Source organism: Oncorhynchus kisutch, linkage group LG27 (assembly GCF_002021735.2).
Source record: "Oncorhynchus kisutch isolate 150728-3 linkage group LG27, Okis_V2, whole genome shotgun sequence".
Lineage (NCBI taxonomy): Eukaryota > Metazoa > Chordata > Actinopteri > Salmoniformes > Salmonidae > Oncorhynchus > Oncorhynchus kisutch.
The window spans coordinates 24,942,633-24,955,798 of record NC_034200.2 but is presented as its reverse complement, the minus strand read 5'-3'; positions in this window follow the sequence as shown (position 1 = coordinate 24,955,798).

Here is a 13,166-nt window from a genome sequence, read left to right as displayed (position 1 = left end):
AGAGCTGCTCCGGGCGGAGGCAGCAGCACTAATTGGAAGAGAAGATGCTGTCCAAGAAAGAAACAACCTCTGATCCACACTGGAGTCACTCTATTTCTCTACACACCCTGATTGTATTCTTGCATTTGGGATATGAGTGGATGGGATATGTGAATGAGTGGGTTTAATTACTTCTTCAAAAGGAGAATGGGTTCATTCTGGGACAATATTTTGGCAAAATATCTGTGTCAAAGCTTTAATGAAGAATGAGAGGCCTCAGGCAAAATTATTAGCATACATTTGAGCCACATCTGGAGACCTCTAACCTTAAAGGTCAAATGTAAACTCATAACAGTGAGCTCGAGAAATTGGATCGAAAAATATCATGGGTGGAGCGGAGCACTTTTCTGCTCTTTTTCCTTTGTGACCGTCAGTCTAAAAGTTATCTTCTTGTTGTACTTCATCCTCAAAGCTGTTGAGAAGCCTCTTTACAGCTTGAGTGAACCTCCCACATTACTGGCTACACTCAAGGATGTCGAGCAGCAGAGACAAAACAAGAGGCTCCTCAGCAATTATTGCAAACAGGTAATGTACAGTTGGATTTGGAAGTTTACATACACCTTAGCCAAAAACATTTAAACTGCATTTTTCACAATTCCTGACATTTAATCCGAGTAAAAATGTCCTGTCTTAGGTCAGTTAGGATCACCACTTTATTTTACGAATGTGAAATGTCAGATGAATAGTAGAGAGAATGATTTATTTCCACTTTAATTTCTTTCATCACATTCCCAGTGGGTCAGAAGTTTACATAGATTCAATTAGTATTTGGTAGCGTTGCCTTTAAATAGTTTAACTTGGGTAAAACGTTTCAGGTAGCCTTCCACAAGCTTCCCACAGAGCTGGTGTAACTGAGTCAGGTTTGTAGGCCTCCTTACTCGCACACACTTTTCAGTTCAGCCCATACATTTTCTATAGGTCTAATGTCAGGGCTTTGTGATGGCCACTCCAATACCTTGACTTTGTTGACCTCAAGCCATTTTGCCACAACTTTGGAAGTATGCTTATGGTCATTGTCCATTTGGAAGACCCATTTGGGACCAAGCTTTATCTTCCTGACTGATGTCCTGAGATGTTGTTTCAATATATCCACATAATTTTCCTCCCTCATGTTGCCATCTATTTTTGAAGTGCACCAGTCCCTCCTGCAGCAAAGCACACCCACAAAATGATGCTTCCACTCCCCTGCTTTATGGTTGGGATGGAGTTCTTCGGCTTGCAAGCCTCCCCCTTTTTCCTCCAAACATAACGCTGGTCATTATGGCCAAACAGTTCTATTTTTGTTTCATCAGACCAGAGGACATTTCTCCAAAAAGTACGATATTTGTCCCCATGTGCAGTTGCAAACCGTAGTCTGGCTTTTTATGGTGGTTTTGGAGCAGTGGCTTCTTCCTTGCTGAGCGGCCTCTCAGGTTATGTCAACATAGGATCCGTTTTGCTGTGAATATAGATACTTTTGTACCTGTTTCCTGCAGCATTTTCACAAGGTCCTTTGCTGTTGTTCTGGGATTGATCTGCACTTTTTGCACCAAAGTACGTTCTTCTCTAGGAGACAGAACACGTCTCCTTCCTGAGCGGTATGACGGCTGCGTGGTCCCATGGTGTTTATACTTGCGTACTATTGTTTGTACAGATGAACGTGGTACCTTCAGGCGTTTGGAAATTGTTCCCAAGGATGAACCAGACTTGTGGAGGTCTACAATTTTTTTCTGAGGTTTTGGCTGATTTCTTTTGATTTTCCCATGATGTCAAGCAAAGAGGCACTGAGTTTGAAGGTAGGCCTTGAAATACATCCACAGATACACCTCCAATTGACTCAAATGATGTCACTTAGCCTATCAGAAGCTTCTAAAGCTTTACATAATTTTCCAAGTTGTTTAAAGGCACAGTCAATTTAGTGTATGTAAACTTCTGACCCACTGGAATTGTGATACAGTGAATGAAAAGTGAAATAATCTGTCTGTAAACAATTGTTGGAAAAATGACTTGTGTCATGCACAAAGTAGACGTCCTAACCGACTTGCCAAAACTATAGCTTGTTAACAAGAAATTTATGGAGTGGTTGAAAAACGAGTTTTAATGACTCCAACCTAAGTGTATGTAAACTTCCGACTTCAACTGTAAGAGGGGGAGGTGGCAAATACCATCACTCAAGCTTATCTGCACTTGAGGAACAATGTTACGGGGATTACCACAAATATGGATGTTTTATTTCATCCTCTTCAAACAAACTCAAATTCACAGACAAATTCCACTCACTTAGAAAGTTGATTCTCAACTGCAGAGTCACAAGTTCCCTTCACTTAAAAAGTACTGTGCTGTTCATAGTTCCAATATGGATGTTTTATGTTAAATAAGATATGTCATTAAATGTATATGAATGTTGTTTAATTACCTGCATTTGGGTCACTGACAAAAATGTGTGTATTTTGGTTACTCCAAAGGGAAAATATTACTGTATTACAGATGATGGAATTGCCCACTTTAATTAGTTGTAAAACTATTCTTAAACATGACATAAATGAACAGATGAATGCCACTGCAGAAGGCCATTTGTTAGGCAATGTTCACCTGGACCTGTCTAGATAATTGATTCCCCATAACTTGCCGGCTGTAGTCTCTGATTCAGTCCCAACATGCTTGAGGAGTCAGTTAATTTCTTTGAAAAACACCAGCCAATGAGTTCACTGCTGACATTTAGAACATATTTTGATCATGGCAACCAACATTTCTCAAATGGCTGTAATGCAACAGAGGGTTGGATGTCCACGGGTGCGTCCCATAGGGACAATGTGTTTGCGCCGGAAGGCTGCCGTCTTATCGGATCTTAACCAACCATGCTATTTTCGCCTGAGGTAGAGTATCTCATGATAAGCTGTAGACCACACTATCTACCTAGAGAGTTTTCATCTGTATTTGTCGTAGCTGTCTACATACCACCACAGATCTATGTTGTCACTAAATCCACACTCAATGAGCTGTATACCGCCATAAGCAAACAGGAAAACGCTCATCCAGAGGCGGTGCTCCTAGTGGCTGGGGACTCGTACTACACCGGCTCCGACGTTCGTCGAATGTGGCAGGGCCTGCAAACTATTACAGACTCAAAGAGAAGCACAGCCGAGAGCTGCCCAGTGATACAAGCCTACCAGAAGAGGTAAAAAACTTCTATGCTTGCTTCGAGGCAAGTAACACTGAAGCATGCATGAGCGCATCAGCTGTTCCGGACAACTGTGTGATCACGCTCTCCGCAGCCGATGTGAGTAAGACCTTTAAACAGGTCAAAATTCACAAGCGGCAGGGCCAGATGGATTACGAGGATGTGTACAACGAGCATATGCTGACCAACTGGCAAGTGTCTTCACTGACATTTCCCTGTCTGAGTCTGTAATTCCAACATGTTTCAAGCAGACCACCATAGTCCCTGTGCCCAAGAACACTAAGGTAACCTGCCTAAATGACTACCGACCTGTAGCACTCACGTCCGTAACCATGAAATACTTTGAAAGGCTGGTCATGGCTCACATCAACACCATTATCCCAGAAACACTTGACCCACTACAATTTGCATACCTCACCAACAGATCCACAGATCTGGACAAAAGGAACACCTATGTGAGAATGCTATTCATTGAATACAGCTCAGCGTTCAACACCATCGTGCCCTCAAAGCTCATCACTTTTTATTTTACCTTTATTTAACTAGGTAAGTCAGTTAAGAACTAATTCTTATTTTCATTGAAGGAACACTGGGTTAACTGCATTGTTCAGGGGCAGAATTACAGATTTTTACCTTGTCAGCTCAGGGATTCGATCTTGCAACATTTCGGTTACTAGTCCAATGCTCTAACCACTAGGCGACCCTGCCGCCCCATCACTAAGCTAAGGACCCTGGGACTAAACACCTCCCTCTGCAACTGGATCCTGGACTTCCTGACTGGCCGTCCCCAGGTGGTAAGGGTAGGTAACAACACATCCGCCATGCTGATCCTCAACACGGGGGCCCCTCAGGGGTGCGTGCTCAGTCCCCTCCTGTACTCCCTGTTCACTAATGACTGCACGGCCAGGCACGACTCCAACACCATCATTAAGTTTGCTGATGACACAACAGTGGTAGGCCTGATCACCAACAACGATGAGACAGCCTATAGGGAGGAAGTCAGAGACCTGACAGTGTGGTGCAAGGACAACAACCTCTCCTTCAACGTGATCAAGACAAAGGAGATGATTGTCGACTACAGGAAAAAGAGGACTGAGCACCCCCCCATTCTCATCAACTGGGCTGCAGTGGAGCAGGTTGAGAGCTTCAAGTTCCTTGACGTCCACATCACCAACAAACTAACATGGTCCAAGCACACCAAGGCAGTCATGAAGAGGGCATGACAAAACCTATTCCACCTCAGGAGACTGAAAAGATTTGGCATGGGTCCTCAGATCCTCAAAAGGTTTTACAGCTGTACCATAGAGAGCATCCTGACAGGTTGCATCACTGCCTGGTATGGTAACTGATCGGCCTCCTACCGCAAGCCACTACAGAGGGTAGTGCGTAGGGCCCAGTACATCACTGGGGCCAAGCTTCCTGCCATCCAGGACCTCTATACCAGGCGGTGTTAGAAGAAGGCCCTAAAAATGGTCAAGGACACCAGCCACCCTAGTCATATACTGTTCTCTCTGCTACCGCAAGGCAAGCAGTACCAGAGCGCCAAATCTAGGTCCAAGAGGCTCCCCCAAGCCATGAGGCTCCTGAACAGCTAATCAAAAGGCTATCCAGACTATTTGCATTGCCCCCCCGGAACACTGCTGCTACTCACTGTTATATCTATGCATATTCACTTTAATAACACTACCTACATGTACATATTATCTCGACACCGTCTCCCCCGCACATTGACTCTGTACCGGTACCGCCTGTATATAGTCATGCAATTGTTATTTACTGCTGCTCTTTAATAATTTGTGATTCTTCTCATACTTTTTTTGTTGTATTTTCTTAAAACTGCATTGTTGGTTAAGGGCTTGTAAGTAAGCATTTCACTGTAAGGTCTACACCTGTTGTATTCAGCACATGTAACAAATCAAATTTGACTTGATTTGATAGGGCTCTCTGGTCAAATGTAATGCACTACGTAGGAAATAGGTTGCCATTTTGGGACGCATACTATGCAATGGATCTCAACACATTATACCAGTCCATTCCCTCCATTCGTTCTATAGAAATGAGCAGGAACATAAGCATCCCTGTGCAACTGAGGAGACTTTATGGAAATATCATTGCATAACAATACAGTGGGGCAAAAAAGTATTTAGTCAGCCACCAAGTTCTCCCACTTAAAAAGATGAGAGGCCTGTAATTTTCATCATAGGTACACTTCAACTATGACAGACAAAATGACAACAACAAAAAATCCAGAAAATCACATTGTAGGATTTTTAATGAATTTATTTGCAAATTATGGTGGAAAAAAAGTATTTAGTCACCAACAAACAAGCAAGATTTCTGGCTCTCACAGACCTGTAACTTCTTCTTTAAGAGGCTCCTCTATCCTCCACTCGTTACCTGTATTAATGGCACCTGTTTGAACTTGTTATCAGTATAAAATACACCTGTCCACAACCTCAAACAGTCACACTCCAAACTCCACTATGGCCAAGACCAAAGAGCTGTCAAAGGACACCAGAAACAAAATTGTAGACCTGCACCAGGCTGGGAAGACTGAATCTGCAATAGGTAAGCAGCTTGGTTTGAAGAAATCAACTGTGGGAGCAATTATTAGGAAATGGAAGACATACAAGACCACTGATAATCTCCCTCAATTATTAGGAAATGGAAGACATACAAGACCACTGATAATCTCCCTCGATCTGGGGGCTCCACGCAAGATCTCAACCCGTGGGGTCAAAATGATCACAAGAACGGTGAGCAAAAATCTCAGAACCACACGGGGGGACCTAGTGAATGACCTGCAGAGAGCTGTGACCAAAGTAACAAAGCCTACCATCAGTAACACACTACGCCGCCAGGGACTCAAATCATGCAGTGCCAGACGCGTCCCCCTGCTTAAGCCAGTACATGTCCAGGCCCGACTGAAGTTTGCTAGAGAGCATTTGGATGATCCAGAAGAAGATTGGGAGAATGTCATATGGTCAGATGAAACCAAAATATAACTTTTTGGTAAACTCAACTCGTCGTGTTTGGAGGACAAAGAATGCTGAGTTGCATCCAAAGAACACCATACCTACTGTGAAGCATGGGGGTGGAAACATCATGCTTTGGGGCTGTTTTTATGCAAAGGGACCAGGACGACTGATCCGTGTAAAGGAAAGAATGAATGGGGCCATGTATCGCGAGATTTTGAGTGAAAACCTCCTTCCATCAGCAAGGGCATTGCAGATGAAATGTGGCTGGGTCTTTCAGCATGACAATGATCACAAACACACCGTGTCACACACCGTGTCACACACGCCATCTGAGCTACCCGTCTGCCCAGCGCCGCCTGAGCCACCCGTGTCTGCCCAGAGCCGCCAGTGCCGCCAGTCTGCCCAGCGCCGCCAGTGTCGCCAGTCTGCCCAGCGCCTCCAGTCTGCAAGGAGCCGCCAGTCTGCAAGGAGCCGCCAGTCTGCAAGGAGCCGCCAGGAGCCGCCAGTCAGCCAGGACCCGCCAGTCAGCCAGGATCCGCCAGTGCCGCCAGTCAGCCCGGATCTGCCAGTGCCGCCAGTCAGCCCAGATCTGCCAGTGCCCCTCATCCCAGAGGTGACAGAGCCCCTCAGCCCAGAGGCGCCAGAGCCCCTCAGCCCAGAGCCCCTGCCCCTCTGTCCAGAGCTTCCACCCCTCTGTCCAGAGCTTCCGCCCCTCTGTCCCGAGCTTCCGCCCCTCTGTCCCGAGCTGCCCCTCAGTCCAGTTGGGTCATTTAGAAGGGTCGCCGTGGTTAGGAAGCCACGGAAGTGGACAATAAGTCGGTGAAGTGGGGGCCACGTTCAGCACCAGAGCCGCCACCGCGGACAGATGCCCACCCAGACCCTCCCCAATAGGTTCAGGTTTTTGCGGCCGGAGTCCGCACCTTGGGGGTGGGGGGAGGGGGTACTGTCACACCCTGACCATAGTTTGCTTTGTATGTTTCTATGTTTTGTTAGGGCAGGGTGTGATCTGAGTGGGCATTCTATGTTGTGTGTCTAGTTTGTCTGATTCTGTGTTTGGTCTGATATGGTTCTCAATCAGAGGCAGGTGTTAGTCATTGTCTCTGATTGGGAACCATATTTAGGTAGCCTGTTTGGTGTTGGGTTTTGTGGGTGATTGTTCCTGTCTTTGTTTTTGTAACACCAGATAGGGCTGTTTTCTGTTTTTCACGGTTCTTGTTTTTGCATAGTGTTCTATTTTCATCTTTATTAAAGATGTATCTAAATAACCACGCTGCGTTTTGGTCCGCCTCTCCTTCACCTCAAGAAAACCGTTACACACCACCCGGGCAATGAAGGAGTGGCTTCGTAAGAAGCATTTCAAGGTCCTGGAGTGGCCTAGCCACTAGTCTCCAGATCTCAACCCCATAGAAAATCTTTGGAGGGAGTTGAATGTCCGTGTTGCCCAGCAACAGCCCCAAAACATCACTGCTCTAGAGGAGATCTGCATGGAGGAATGGGCCATAATAGTATTGAGAGTACTTATTTTTTGAGTACTTATTTTCCACCATAATTTGCAAATAAATGTGATTTTCTGGAGAAAAAAATGGAACTCTGAAAACCTATAACTGTAAAACACCAGGAATCCAGCAAAACCTTTACATTTCATCCCTGCATCTACAGTATAATTAAGCAATAAGGCCAGAGAGGGTGTGCTATATGGCCAATATACCACGGCTAAGAGCTGTTCTTTTAACCACGACGCAAAGCATAGTGCCTGGATACAGCCCTATCAAAAAACCCTGAGGTGCCTTATTGATATTACTGGTTACGAATGTAATTAGAACAGTAAAAATACATGTTTTGTCATACCCATGGTATTTGGTCTGATATACCACAGCTGTCAGCCAATCAGCATGCAGGGCTCAAACCACCCAGTTAAAAATATACAGTATACTATTATGTCAAGAAATTGGAATTAGGCTTTACTGATGGGCCAGGTTATGAGTAATGGGCAAGTGCCTTGTCATTAGCTAGCTAGAAGAAATTCAAAAACATGATATCTACCCAAACCACTCCATGCCTTTTTAGCTGCTGCTGACACAAAAGTGGCTGATTGCCCTGATGGACAGATTCGTATCATATTTATTTTTAGTATTACAATCCTGCTGATTAGGCCATAGCGACGGGAAGTGTTTACATATTGATGGGTTCAGTCAAAAAGCAGATTAGAATGTCTAAGTCCCAAATGGCAACCTATTCCTTAACAAAGTGCACTTGATCAGGGCCCATAATGCTCTTGTCAAACGTAGTGCACAATGTAGTGATTAGGATTGGGGATGCAGACAATCTCTTTCCACATAAGGGAAGGAAGCCTAGCCTATAATCTGTGCTGTAGGTTTGTTGTTCAGGCTGCAAACACAGTAAATTAACTGAACATATCAACACAGTTTATCACAGAACTATTAAAGAGCTGTCCCCTGCGTTTGCTTTTCATGTATCAGACAAACAAGCTAAAATAAATTGTAATTCTGAAAAGTGTTTTCAGAACGTTAAGGAATCTCTGATGTTGATTCCATTTGATTTTAAATATATGCCTTACAGTACAAAGTTGATAACGTGAAATCTTACTCTACTACATTGATAATTTAGAAGTATAATTGTGCATGACAAACTACACAAGGTTTAAATGAGTTCTTGTCCTAATAGTTGAATTATTGAAAATACATTTCATATTTCTTAACACCCTTTTGCGAGTGACTCATATGGTCCTTTTAAATATGGCTCTGGTCCTTTTGGATGGAATATACTAATATAAATCTAATTGACATATACATGTGTAGGATCTTAATTTTAACCAGTTTGCTACAGCAGGAAAATAATCCAGGAAATGTGAATTATTATGTGGATTATAATTGAAGGACATTTTTGTAGCGATTGATACATTTTTCGCAGGGAAAATTAAGCCTGATATTTCAAAGTGGAAATTACAAACTTCAGAATCCTTTTTAAACCTAAAATACACTGCAAGTTGAAAATGTCCTTTATTGGAGGAAGGTTCTCCTGCAACAGGGTGATCAAATTAAGATCCTACATCTGTATGAGTTAATTGGCTTCCATTACACCCCCACAATCCATTTATCCAAGAGCAGAAAGAGGTGGGGTGAACAGAGCTATGATGTCCCTTTATACCTGTTGAGTATACTTCATAGATACTGAGCCACAGAGGGACTTCATCAGATACTGTGGTTGAGGCTAAAATGACACCCTACTCCCTATATAGTACACTACTTTTGACCAGGGCCCAAAGGATTCTGAACGAGGTAGATAATAATGCCATATGGGACATCGACAATATATCTGGGGGGGTAGGGGAAATTCTTGGAAATCAGATGTGCCAACGCGAAACTGCGGGAGTCCTCTGTACTGTGTCATGTTTGCTTTGCTAATAATCACTGGGGGACAAGCTGAACGTAGAACCATGGAGAAGTAATGCTTATTCAGATCTATGTAATACATCACACACACCTGGAGTTGGGTTGGCTGATTTTCCCTCAGCACTAGGATTAATTCAATTAAAGGGCAATGGTTTTTGTGTTCGTGCCATTGCTGACTTTGATGTCTTCAGCAAAGAGGAGAAAATTAACTCCCTCTGCCTTTATTGCTGCTTTCTTTAACACTGCTGATACCAAGGGGATGTAGTCTGTATTTCAAATGGCACCCTATTTCCTATGTAGTGCACTACTTTTGACCAGGGCCCATAGGGGTCTGGTCAAAAGTGGTGCACTATTGAGGGAATAGGTTGCCATTTGGGACGTGGATGTGGATGTCTTCATAGGTGCAAAATCTTTCTAGCCTTGATAGGACTCTCTCTCTTCCTAGATACGCTCTAGAATTTCCTGATGACTTTCCTACCTTTTTAATAGGATACTCACTCATTATTGACTTTCTTCCAGGACAACGGATAGCAACCGACCATAGAAAATAGATTTGGAGCTGATATGGCCTGCTCATCATGATCCAGCATTCTTGGTCAACCTTTCCATTTTCTGTGTATATTCCCAAAAAGCACTTTATCTTCACACATTTTATTACCCTTTCGCAACTGCTGCTGTGGAGTTCTGAATCAATAAACATGATATTTTAAAGAGGAAATCAGCAGTCGCTACATCAAACTTTTTAATTACATGTAAAATGTATTCAGACCCCTTGAATTTTTCCACATCTGGTTACGTTACAGGCTTATTCTAAAATGATTCAATTGTTTTTTCTCCTCATCAATCTAAACACAATAACCCATAATGACAAAGCAAAAACACATTTTTAGATTTTTTTTGACAGAGCTCCAGAGTTCCTCTGTGGAGATGGGAGAACCTGCCAGAAGGAAAACCATTCCTGCAGCACTCCACCAATCAGGCCTTTATGGTAGAGTGGCCAGACGGAAGCCACTCTTCACTTAAAGGCACATGACAGCCTACTTGGAGTTTGCCAAAAGGCACCTGAAGACTCTCAGACCATAAGAAACAAGATTCTCTGGTCTGATGAAACCAAGATTGAACTCTTTGGCCTGAATGACAAGCGTCACTTCTAGAGGAAACCTGGCTCCATCCCTACGATGAAGCATGGTGGTGACAGTATCATTCTGTGGGGATGTTTTTCAGTGGCAAGGACTGGGAGACTAGTCAGGATCGAGGGAAAGATGAATGGAGCAAAGTACCGAGAGATCCTTGATGAAAACCTGCTCCAGAGCGCTCAGGATCTCAGACTGGGGCGAAGGTTCACCTTCCAACAGAACAACGACCCTAAGCACATGGTCAAGACAACACAGGAGTGGCTTCCGGACAAGTGTCTGAATGTCCTTGTGGCCCAGCCAGAGCCTGATGAACCCGATCGAACATCTCTGGAGAGACCTAAAAATAGCTGTGCAGCAACACTCCCAATCGAACCTGACAGAGCTTGAGAGGATCTGTAGAGAAGAATGTGAGAAATTCCCCAAATATACATGTAGGTGTGCCAAGCTAGTAGAGTCATACCCAAGAAGACTTGAGGCTTTAATGGTTGCCAAAGGTGCTTCAGCAAAGTACTGAGTAAAGGGCCTGAATACTTATGTAAATGTGATATTGATGTTTTTTTGCAAAAATGTTGCTACAATTTCAAAAATATGTTTTTGCTTTGTCAGTATGGGGTATTGTGTGTAGATTGATGAGGGGGAAAACATAATTGAATCAATTTTAGAACAAGGCTGTAATGTAACAAAATCTGGAAAAAGGTCAAGGGCTCTGAATACTTTCTGAATGCACTGTACCCATTGATTCTTGAAGAATATAACTAATAGATGCCTCATGAGCTTAGTTAAACTGTTGTACCCCATCAAAATTCTAAATATAAGCTTGCTTCACTCCAATGTGTGTAAACAAAGTCAATGTTAACAAATACTGTTTAGTTATTTACAGTGGTTACATTTCTCCTAGATAGACCGCATGAGAGAGGAATGTACACAACACAACGACGAGAGGGACAGACAGTTTGTGAAAGTATGCTCTTATCTACTTTGAAAAACTAGTAAAATTATTTTGTCAGACAACTCTGCAGCATACCTAGGCAGGCTGTAAACATACAGGACATCAACTCTGCTTGTTTAGTGAGTACCACATACCTGCTGTGAACTCGGGACCTCTGCCTCGCAAACACGTGCAACCTTTCTCCCTCATGCGTCTTAGCTGAGGAGTATGTTTCACACAATCCCATGTGCTACATAATGACAATACAGTATGGGGAGCACAACACGTTAGATGGTCTGTCTGGCTGTCTGTCTGTCTGTCTGGCTGGCTGGCTGCTACTGCCTGAGCAGAGATGAGATTATGACTTCAAAGAATGAAAAATAATGAAGTCATCAAATTAAAACACTACTGAAATATTAGATTATTTCATATTCATTTCCTATTTCTCTATTGATGTCAACCCAATGTGGACCTGACAGAGACAATGGAATATGTTCAATGTTTTGGCAATTGAATGTTCACTATTTTGGGGTTTTTGGAATTTCCATTAAAAAACTCTAAATTCAATTCAATTATTTCATAATGCATTTAATGTGTAAAAAATAATCAAAATTGTAATCTAAAGCCTAATAATTTTTTATTATAAACTGGGTGGTTCGAGTCCTGAATGCTGATTAGCTGAAAGCTGTGGTATATCAGACAATTATTTTTACTTCTCTAATTACATTTATAATCCATTTATAATAACAGTAAGGAACCTCGGGGGTTTGTGGTATATGGCCAATATACCACGGCTAAGGACTGTATTCAGGCACTCCGCATTGCGTCGTGCATATGAACAGCCCTTAGCCGTGGTATATTGGCCATATATCACATCCCCTCGTGCCTTATGGCTTAAATAATCAAACCGAAACCGAACCAACTTCAAAAAGCAATAATCGCTCAACTCTAATTTCTTCAGCCTCATCCCTCAGCTTTTTACCGAAACAAGAGCGGAGAGCAGAGTATACCACTGTGTACTCTGCCTGTCAGTAAAACGTGGTGAGAGAACTTTGAAATGACTGTGAAAAGGCCTCATTGGTGGTGACAAGGGGCTGCTGATAAGAGTGAAGACTCAGTGTGGACAGTCAGTGGCCAGTGCAGGGAAGTCGGGCTCAGGACACCTCTGTGTCCCAAATGACACCATATTCACTATAATAAGAAACAAGTCATATGGAATAGGGTGCCATTTGGGACATAGCCAGTGTACCAGTCAGTAGGGGGACATACGGACAAGGGGTCTGCCGTTCGCCCGCCTGAGCCGCCTGTCGCTCTTGTTTATCAGGCAGAGAGCAGAGGAATGTCTCCCTCCACGGCCACAGCTCTCTAGCCAGCGTCAATCTTCAGTCCGAACTCCTCTTGTTCATCACAGTCCTCTTGTCTGCTTCAATGAACTTCAACTCTACCTCATAAGCATATTCTGTAACATTTAACCTGTACAATAATCAAAGTCAATGCGCTCCATTCTGCTTA